Consider the following 11,360-nt stretch of genomic DNA (forward strand, 5'->3'; position numbering starts at 1 on the left):
ACACATGGTGAACGGGTATTAGAGACATAGAAACATAGATAAATAGGTTCAGGAGGTGGCCATTTGGCTCTGCGATCCAGCATCGTCATTCATTGTGATCATGGCTGATCATCCACAATCTGTACCCCGTGCCTGCCTTCTCCCCATATCCCTTAATTCAGCTGGCCCCAAGAGCCCTGTCCAACTCACTTTTAAATGCATCCAGTGAATTAGCCTCCACTGTCTTCTGTGGCAGAGAATTCCACAAAGTCACAACTATCTGGGTGATTTTTTTTTGCACCTCCGTTTTAAATGGCCTCCCCTTTATTCTTAGACCGTGGCCCCTGGTTCTTTCCTTTTCCCGAATCTGACACCATTGAGATAATAATTTCCCTATTTGTTTTCGCCGCCAAAGTGGATAACCCCACATTTATCTACGTCATACTGCATCTGCCATGCATCTGCCCACTCACTCAACCTGTCCAAGTCACCCTGAAACCTCCTAACATCCTCTTCACAGTTCACACCTCCACCCAGATTTGTGTCATCTGTAAACTTGCCAGTGTTACTGCTAATTCCATCATCCAAATCATTAATATATATGGTAAATAGTTGCGCCCCTGCATCGAGCCTTGCGGCATTCCATTCGCCAGTGCCTGCCATTCTGAAAGGGACCCATTTATTCCTACTCTTTGCTTCCTGTCTGCAAACCAATTATCTATCCATGTCAGTACCCTACCCCCAATACCATGTGCTCTAATCTTGCTCACCAATCTCCGTGTGGGAACTTACCAAAGCCTTCCTGAACGCCTAGATAGACTACATTCACTGGCTCTCCATCCATTTTTCTTGTCACATCCTGAAAAAAATTCAGAAGATAGTCAAGCAGGATTTCCCCATCATAAATCCATGCTGACTTGGACCAATCCTTTTACTGCTATCCAAATGCGCCGTTATTACCTCTTTAATAATTGACTCCACCATCTTTTCCAACACCGATGATCTATAATTCCCCGTTTTCTCTCTCGCTATTTTCTTGAAAAATACGTTAACATTCGCTCCCCTCCAATCCACAGGAACTCACCCTGAGTCTGTTGAACATTGGAAAATGATCACCCATGCGTCCACGGTTTCTAGAGCCATCTCCTTGAGTACTCTGTGATGCAGACCATCAGGAGCTGGGGATTTATCAGCCTTCAGCCCCACTGAACTAAACTAACTCAACTATTTCGCGGCATAGTCAGCTTGTTCCATAAGGCTTTCCGTCGTGTTGTATGACTTTATAACTATAAATAGAGTGGAATTGTGTGACTGGAAGACAATAGACAATAGACAATAGGTGCAGGAGGAGGCCATTCGGCCCTTCCAGCCAGCACCACCATTCAATGTGATCATGGCTGATCATTCTCAAGCAGTGCCCCGTTCCTGCCTTCTCCCCATACCCCTTGACTCCGCTATCCTTAAGAGCTCTATCTAGCTCTCTCTTGAATGCATTCAGAGAATTGGCCTCCACTGCCTTCTGAGGCAGAGAATTCCACAGATTCACAACTCTCTGACTGAAAAAGTTTTTCCTCATCTCAGTTCTAAATGGCCTACCCCTTATTCTTAAACTGTGGCCCCTGGTTCTGGACTCCCCCAACATTGGGAACATGTTTCCTGCCTCTAACGTGTCCAACCCCTTAATAATCTTATACGTTTCGATAAGATCTCCTCTCATCCTTCTAAATTCCAGTGTCTACAAGACATGTCGCTGCCGTCTTTCAACATATGATAGCCCCGCCATTCCGGGAATTAACCTAGCAAACCTACGCTGCACGTCCTCAATAGCAAGAATATCCTTCCTCAAATTTGGAGACCAAAACTGCACACAGTACTCCAGGTGCGGTCTCACTAGGGCCCTGTACAACTGCAGAAGGACCTCTTCGCTCCTATACTCAACTCCTCTTGTTATGAAGGCCAACATTCCATTGGCTTGTTCCATAAGGTTTTCCGTTGTGCTGGTTGACTCTATAACTATAAATAGAGTGGGATTGTGTAACTGGAAGACAGCCGGGGATGAGTCGTGAATTGGCCTCTGATTGCTTTTCCGCGGTTGGCCATAATTTAGAAACCAACCGCACTCGCTTGAAAATAACATTTTATATCAAAGATTCAATTTGCCAACTGTTGCGAGCTGTGCGAAGTTCTATTTTTAGTTCCTCAGAAAATGAAGCGCTGACTCTCATTTTAGTGAACAATTCCTCGGCGTTGCCCAACTTCGAGCTTTTGGGTTATGGGGACATCCCGTGTACAGATCGAGAACTGATACCCAGCAGTCAATCAATTGATCATTTGGGGATAATTTCTCGCAGTGGGTAGTTTCCGCGTTTCCTTTTCTAAATTTGGTGCCTCTGATCGTCACTATTGCTGCTCTGGAATCTGGGGAAGAGACATGCTGTTGTGCGTCTGCTTTCTTCAGTTATTGATCACTGCACACCAGCTGCCTGCTGAGCAGTCGGCCAGGGTTTGATTACCGGTCACCGCAGTTTGCCCAAACCATGGGCAATCCGCCTCTCTGGAGCAGCGGAGATTTCGCTCAGATCGCAATCAGCACACATTAATAAAAAGCAAGAATTTTTAATTGAGTTAAATGTGTTCCATGGCCAATTATCACTATGAGCCGGTCCGTGGATCCGGGATGGAATTCTCCACCCGTCAGCTTTTCACGGTAAACCCATGAAAGCATAGAAAGATAGGTGCAGGAGGAAGCCATTTGTGGGCTTTTGAAGGGCCACATGTGCTCGCTGTTTCTGCCAACAAAATGGCCACCACATGTGCTCGCTGTTTCTGTCAACAAAATGGCCGCCACATGTGCTCGCTGTTTCTGCCAACAAAATGGCCGCCACATGTGCTCGCTGTTTCTCTCAACAAAATGGCCTCCCCCAAGTTTATAACCTCCCATCCCTTACACCTCCTCCGATTGCTTCCTCCCATTCCAGCTTACTCCCCCAAGCTGGTTACCCCCCCCCATCCCTTACCCCCTAACCTGGCTACCTCCCTTCCCTTACCGAGCTAAGTTGGGTACCTCCAGTCCCTTACTCCCGTAAGCTGTCTCCCTCTCATCCCTCACTCCCCAAGCTTGGTATCTCCCATTCCCCCTTACTGCCCCAAACTGGCTACCTTGCATCCATTACTCCCTCTAGCTGGCTACATCCCACCCCAGCAGGCTAACACTCCCCGGCTGGCTATCTCCCTTCCTCTACTCCCCAAATCTGGATACCTCCCATTCCCCTCACCCCCACAAGCTGGATTCTCCCCAATCAATAGACAATAGACAATAGGTGCAAGAGAAAGTCATCCGGCCCTTCGAGCCTGTACGCACCGCCATTCAATGTGATCGTGGCTGATCATTCTCAATCAGTGCCCCGTTCCTGCCTTCTCCCCATACCCCCTGACTCCGCTATCCTTAAGAGCTCTATCTAGCTCTCTCTTGAGTGCATCCGGAGAATTGGCCTCCAATGCCTTCTGCGGCAGAGAGTCCCACAGATTCATGACGAAATGACTGGAAAAGTTTTTCCTCATCTCCGTTCTAAATGGCCGACCCCTTATTCTTAAACTGTGTGGCTCCTTGTTTTGGACTCCACCAACATTGGGAACATATTTCCTGCCTCTAACGTGTCCAACCCCTTGATAATCTTATACGTTTCGATAAGAGCCTTCTAAATTCCAGTGTGTACAAGCCTAGTCGCTCCAGTCTTTCAACATACGACAGTCCCGCCATTCCTGGAATTAACCTGGTGAACCTACGCTGCACGCCCTCAATAGCAGGAATATCCTTCCTCAAATTTGGAGACAAAAACTGCACACAGTACTCCAGGTGCGGTCTCACTAGGGCCCTGTACAACTGCAGAAGGACCTCTTTGCTCCTATACTCAAACTAGGAGACTAAAACTGCACACAGTACTCCAGGTGTGGTCTCACTAGCGCCCTGTACAACTGCAGAAGGACCTCTTTGCTCTTATACTCAACTCCTCTTGTTATAAAGGCCAACATGTCATTGGCTTTCTTCACTACCTGCTGTACCTGCATGCTTCCTTTCAGTGACTGATGCACTAGGACACCCAGATCTCATTGTACATCCCCTGTTCCTAACTTGACACTATTCAGATAATACTCTGCCTTCCTATTCTTACCACCAAAGTGGATAACCTCACACTTATCCACATTAAACTGCATCTGCCATGCATCCGCCCACTCATACAACCTGTCCAAGTCACCCTGCAATCTCATAGCATCTTCCTCACAGTTCACACTACCACCCAGCTTTGTATCATCGGCAAATTTGCAGTCTGCAGTCGCTCCAGTCTTTCAACATACGACAGTCCCGCCATTCCGGGGATTAACCTGGTGAACCTACGCTGCACGCCCTCAATAGCAAGGACGTCCTTCCTCAAATCTGGAGACCAAAGCTGCACACAGTACTCCAGGTGCGGTCTCACTCCGCGAACGGTCAAGCCACACAAGGCCGCAGGCTCGGATGGAGTTCAAGGAAGGGTAACTTAGGGACTGTGCTGAACAGTTGGCTGAGGTATTCACCAGGATTTTAACCTGTTGTTATCTCTGGCTACAGTCCCCAAGTGCCTGAAGTCGTCTACCATAGTGCCGGTGCCGAAAAAAGCAAAGATCAGCAACCTGAACGACTATCGCCCGGTTGCCCAAACTCCGGTAGTCATGAAGTGCTTTGAAAGGCTGTTCCTCTCACACATCAAATCCAGCATCCCTGACTCACTGGACTCGCATCAATGTGCACATAGGGCAAACAGATCCACAGAGGACGCCATCTCTCTGGGTCTTCACACTGTCCTGACTCGCCTGGAGAGACAGGGCACATACGTGAGGATGCTACTCATTGACTATAGCTCTGCCTTCAAACACGGTCATCCCCACCAAGCTCATCACCAAACTCCACCAGCTAGGCCTCAGCTCGTCGTTATGTGACTGGATCCTGGACTTCCTGCTGGAGCGACCGCAGGCAGTGAGAATGGGCCCGCACCTGTCCTCCACTATCACCCTGAGTACCGGCACACCACAGGGCTGTGTTCTGAGCCCCATGCTCTACTCCCTCTTCACACACGACTGTGTTCCACACCAACACCATTGTCAAGTTTGCAGACGACACAACGGTGATCGGGCTGATCACCAACGGTGATGAAACACACTACAGAACCTGGCGGACTGGCGCTCCGATAACAACCTGTCCCTAAACACCACCAAGACCAAGAAGCTGATCGTCAACTTCCGTAGGTCACACAGCGGGGAATACGCCCCGATCTCTATCAACGGGGACAGTGTGGAGAGAGTGTCCAGCTTCAAGTTTCTGGGCACTCACATTACGGAGGACCTAACAAGGTCCAATAACACTGCTGCGCTGGTCAAGATCGACTGTACTACCTGAGAACACTGAAGAAGTCAGGTCTGCCCCAACAGCTGCTGACGACCTTCTACCGCTGCACCATAGAGAGCATCCTAACGCATGGCATCCCTGTGTGGTACCTCAGCTGCACGGAGGCAGATAGGAAAGCTCTTCAGCGGATAGTCCATAGAGCTCAGAGGGCCATCACAACACAGCTACCAGCCTTGGAGGGCATCTACTACACACGATGCCTCAGAAAAGCCACCAGCATCCACAAAGACTCCTCACACCCTTGCAACAGTCTGTTGGGGACCTCCACCATCGGGCAGACGATACAAGGCCTTCTACGCCCGCACCTCCAGACTCAGGAACAGCTTCATCCCCAGGGCCATAGCTGCTATGAACCGGTCCTGCTGAGTCGGATGGTCACATCGCAGAGTGAACCGGCACAGATAGAGAATAGACAATAGGTGCAGGAGGAGGCCATTCGGCCCTTCAAGGCAACACCGCCATTCAATGTGATCATGGCTACTGAATCAGTACCCCGATCCTGCCTTCTCCCCATACGCCCTGACTCCGCTATCCTTAAGAGCTCTATCTAGCTCTCTCGTGAATGCATTCAGAGAATTGGCCTCCACCGCCTTCTGAGGCAGAGAATTCCACAGATTCACAACTCTCTGACTGAAAAGGTTTTTCCTCGTCTCCATTATAAATGGCTTACCCCTTATTCTTAAACTGTGGCCCCTGGTTCTGGACTCCCCCAACATTGGGAACATGTTTCCTGCCTCTAACGTGTACAAACCCTTATTAATCTTATACGTTTCGATAAGTTCTCCTCTCATCTTTCTAAATTCCAGTGTATACAAGCCTAGTAGCTCCAGTCTTTCAACATCTACTTGCACTTTATTTTGTTATAAAACTGTTCTAATTTGTTTCATTGGGTTGTTTAAATTAATACTGACTAGCTAATTCATTTATTGCATCGTATGGGAGGCACATTCCCAATCTTGTTTTACTCCTGTACAATGACAATAAGGATATATTGTATTGTATTGTATTATATTGTACAACTGCAGAAGGACCTCCTTGCTCCTAAACTCAAATTAGGAGACCAAAACTGCACACAATACTCCAGGTGTGGTCTCACCAGGGATCGGACAAGTTAGATGCAGGAAACAAGTTAGGTGTGTCAATCTATGCATTGGCGTGTCAATCAGTGTGCATAGGCATGTCAATCAGTGTGCATAGGCACGTCAATCAGTGTGCACAGGCGTGTCAATCAGTGTGCATGGGTGTGACAATCAGTGTGCATAGGCATGTCAATCAGTGTGCAAAGGTGTGACAATCAGTGTGCATAGGCGTGTCAATCAGCGTGCATAGGCGTGTCGATCAGTGTGCATTGGTGTGTCAATCAGTGTGCATAAGCGTGTCAACCAGTGTGCATAGGCGTGTCAATCAGTGTGCAGAGGCATGTCAATAAGTGTGCATAGGCATGTCAATCAGTGTGCATAGGCGTGTCAATCAGTGTGCATAGGCGTGTCAATCATGTGCATAGGCATGACAATCAGTGTGCATATGTCTCCCCGCTAGGGGAGAAAGGGCGCCTCTGATTGGCCGCCACGCCCATTGCTATGGCGTCTTTTGTTGCCAGGGGGGGAAAGCGGCCTTTGATTGGCCAGGTGGAAGAGCGGCAGACGTTTGGCCGACGTCTCCTGTTGCCGGGATATAAAGGAACCTCTGATTGGCCACCGCGCCCATGTCTATGGCATCATCTGTTGCCGGGCTTGAACGGGACCGCTGATTGGTCGCCGCACCCATGCCTTAAGGCGTCATCTGATGCCAGGACAAAAAATGACCCTCTGATTGGCTGCCGCGCCCATGTCTATAGCGTCATTTAGTGCTTGGGAGAAAGAACGCCGCTGATTGGTCACCACGCCACAGCGCATAGCGTCATCTGATCCTTGGGGAGAAAGAGCACCGCTGATTGGCCGCTGCGCCCATGTCTATGGCGTCATCTGTTGCCAGGGTTTAAAGCGACCTATGATTGGCCGCCGCGCCCATGTCTATGGCGTCATCTGTTCCCAGGAGAGGAGCACCTCTGATTGGTCCACAAAATGCTGGAGTAACTCAGCAGGTCAGGCAGCATCTCGGGAGAGAAGGAATGGGTGACGTTTCGGGTCGAGACCCTTCTTCAGTCTGAAGAAGGGTCTCGACCCGAAACGTCACCCATTCCTTCTCTCCCGAGATGCTGCCTGACCTGCTGAGTTACTCCAGCATTTTGTGAATAAATCGATTTGTACCAGCATCTGCAGTTATTTTCTTATACCTCTGATTGGTCACCGCGCTGCAGCGCAAAAGCGTTATCTGACGCCAGGGGAGAAAGAGTACCTTTGATTGGCCACCGCGCCCACAGGGTATAACGGGACCTCTGAGTGGCCGCCGCGCACATGCCTTTTGCGTCTCCTGTTGCCTGGGCAGAACGAGACCGCTGATTGGCCGCCGCGCCACAGCGCAGAGCGTCATCTGTTGTCAGGGGGGAAAAATGATTTTTTTGTGTAGGATTCCTAAGTTGAACTGATACAATCTGCATTTTGGAATATGTGGCAACTGGAATAAATATAGAGAGTCAGAGAGAGAGTGAGAGAGAGAGAGTGAGAGAGAGAGAGAGAGAGAGAGAGAGAGAGAGAGAGAGAGAGAGAGAGAGAGAGAGAGAGAGAGTGAGAGAGGGAGGGAGAGAGAGGGAGAGAGAGAGAGGGAGGGAGAGAGAGGGAGAGAGGAGAGAGAGAGAGAGAGAGAGAGAGAGAAGAGAGAGAGAGAGAGAGAGAGAGAGAGAGAGAGAGAGAGAGAGAGAGAGAGAGAGAGAGAGAGAGAGAGAGAGAGAGAGAGAGAGAGAGAGAGAGAGAGAGAGAGAGAGAGAGAGAGAGAGAGAGAGAGAGATAGAAAGGGAGGGAGGGAGAGAGAGAAAGAGCGGGGTAGAGAGAGGGGGAGAGGGAGAGGGAGAGAGAGAGAGAGAGAGCCCACCCCACCCTACCCCTGACCGGTCCCCAGTGTGGAGGGGGGGTGAGCATGAGGGGGTAGAAACTGAAATAAACACTTCAATGATCAGGGACTGTCATTAAAAATGATCAATATATAACAGGTATAACAGGTATAACAGAGCTTTATTTGTCGTTCGGTACCGAAGTACCGAACGAAACTACATAGCAGTCATAGAAAAAAAAAGAACACAAGACACATGACCCCAACACAAACGTCCATCACAGTGACTCCAAACACCCCCTCACTTGTGATGGAGGCAACAAAACTTCCACACTCTTCCCCACGCCCACGGACAGACAGCTCGTCCCCGACCGACCCGCACAGTCCCCGCACCGGGCGCTGAAACGTCTCGCGGCCGAACCGGGCGATGAAAGGCCCGCGACCAAGCCTTGTGCAGCTAAGTCCCGTGGTCGAGCCGCACCGGGCGATGTCAAGTCCGCAGCCGAGCCGCACCAGCGATGAAAAGCCCCGCAGCCGAGCTGCACCGGGCGATGTTAAGTCCCGCAGCCGAGCCGCACCGGGCGATGTTAAACCCCGCGGCCGAGCCGCACCGGGCGATGTTAAGTCCCGCAGCCGAGCCGCACCAGCGGTGAAAAGTCCCGCAGCCGAGCTGCACCGGGTGATGTTAAGCCCCGCAGCCAAGCTGCACCGGGCACTGTTAAGTCCAGCGGCCAAGCCGCACCGGGATGTAAAGTCCAGCGGCCAAGCCGCACCGGGATGTAAAGTCCAGCGGCCAAGCCGCACCGGGTGATGTTAAACCCCGCGGCCGAGCCGCACCGGGCGATGTTAAGTCCCGCAGCCGAGCCGCACCAGCGGTGAAAAGCCCCGCAGCCGAGCTGCACCGGGCGATGTTAAGTCCCGCAGCCGAGCCGCACCGGGCGATGTTAAACCCCGCGGCCGAGCCGCACCGGGCGATGTTAAGTCCCGCAGCCGAGCCGCACCAGCGGTGAAAAGTCCCGCAGCCGAGCTGCACCGGGTGATGTTAAGCCCCGCAGCCAAGCTGCACCGGGCACTGTTAAGTCCAGCGGCCAAGCCGCACCGGGATGTAAAGTCCAGCGGCCAAGCCGCACCGGGATGTAAAGTCCAGCGGCCAAGCCGCACCGGGTGATGTAAAGTCCAGCGGCCGAGCCGCAGCGGGCGATGTTAGGCCCCGCAGCCGAGCCGCACCCCGCGCCGTGAGGAAGAGAAAAGTCCGTCCCCCCACCCACACATACACAACCAAAAAAAAAAAAAAAAAAAACCATCCCAACACCGACACACAACAAAAAAAGGGGAAAAAAAGACGGACAGACTGCTAGTCAGCCGCTGCCGTTAGGCGCCGCCACGTGGGTATATATGACAGGCAATGGTGTTATTTTTTCTGCTTAATCTGCATCTTTGAGCAAGGGGGCGATTGGATGAATGTGAGGGGCTGGGGGTCCCGGAGCGGGGCCGGGGATGGGATCATCCGTCCGGGACTGACAGCTGGAAGATGCGGCGGTGAATGTGAGGAGCCGGAGCCCGGAGCGGAGAGACTGCGGCCGCCCTCTGGGATGCGCTCAGGGCGCGGGTTTATTAATGAGCCGCAGCGCTGAGGTGAGTGGATATTTCACCGCGCTCTTCACCTGCTCCCTGAACCTGGACTGGGTCGCCGCGTAAATAAATGTGTTGGTGCAGCAGCTGAGATTCCTCAGCAAATACCCGACGTAGTTAAAGATCAATTGCGAATCATTCCGATCATTTCCAATCCCTGTGATCTGATAATAGACGAAGTTTACAACCAGCGTCATCCACAGGAGGATGAAGCTGCCGGAGATGGTGAAGAGTAAAACCACAGACCTCCTCCTGCTCTCCATCTCCGGGTCACTGCGCTTCTCCCCCTTGCTCTCACCCCTCAGCCCCTGACGGACCAGACTGGCCACTAAAATGTGCCGGGCTGTCAGAGCGTTGAGCAGCAGGATCACAGCGAAAGGGAGGAGCGGAATTAAAACCGTGTCGATCCAGTCAAATGCCACCCACCCGGGGTCAGTGTAATAACTGTCCACCATGATACAGCCCCACGGGACATTGTCCATGGTTGTCCAGGGTTCCAGTGTGAAGTAGCGGGGAACGTTTTTCAGACACAGCAGAACGCCGGCTGTTGCGAGAACCGCAGCCGCAGTTTTCCCGGTGCAATATTTAGTTTTCAGCTTCTGGCAACAAATGGCGACAAAGCGATCAAAGGTGAAAGTGACGGTGAACCAGACAGAACAGTCTGTAGCTGCAGTCCTCAGTACAGCGTTAACACTGCAGACAGGGGTGATGGACAGGACACTCCAATAAAAGTAATGGTATCGGATCTGATACAAAGTGACCTCGGTGATCAGGGTGAGTAGATCGGCCGCTGCCATGGCCACCAGGTAGCGAGTGGTGCAGGTGGAGAGGCCGCACTTTGTCCGGGACAGGATCACAATCGCCACTAAATTCACTGCGGAAAGAGAAGGGGAGCGGGCACTGGGCATTACTGAACACGGTCTCCGGGGCTGAACACCGGCTCCACTTTCAGCTGGAGATCAGGAGTGTTGGACCCGGCTCCGACTGTGCCCGACCTGCCTGCTTCAGGGGAGAGGAGATAATGCGACGGACGGGGTAAAGGGTGGGGAGAGAACGAGCAGCCGCCCGCTACAATAGGCGGAATGGTCCTGTCTACAGTTAACCCCGCTCACAGTCTCTGATGGGGCCGGTTTCACAGACTTGACCGTGACCGGCCGCGTTTAACTAGGGCTCTGGGAACTCGGCATCTGATGGGGACGAGGAGGGTTTCAGAGGGAAGGCAGGGACAACTTAGGATCCGGCAGCAGAGTGGCTCCGTTAATGGATTAATTCCTCAGTTCGGTAACAACACACGACGGTAGATCCGCGGCCACTGGTTCAGGAGATTGATCCAATTATTGACCAACAGGCGGTGGAATCCGACTGTGACAGACTCCAC

Source organism: Rhinoraja longicauda, chromosome 43 (genome assembly GCF_053455715.1).
Source record: "Rhinoraja longicauda isolate Sanriku21f chromosome 43, sRhiLon1.1, whole genome shotgun sequence".
NCBI lineage: Eukaryota > Metazoa > Chordata > Chondrichthyes > Rajiformes > Arhynchobatidae > Rhinoraja > Rhinoraja longicauda.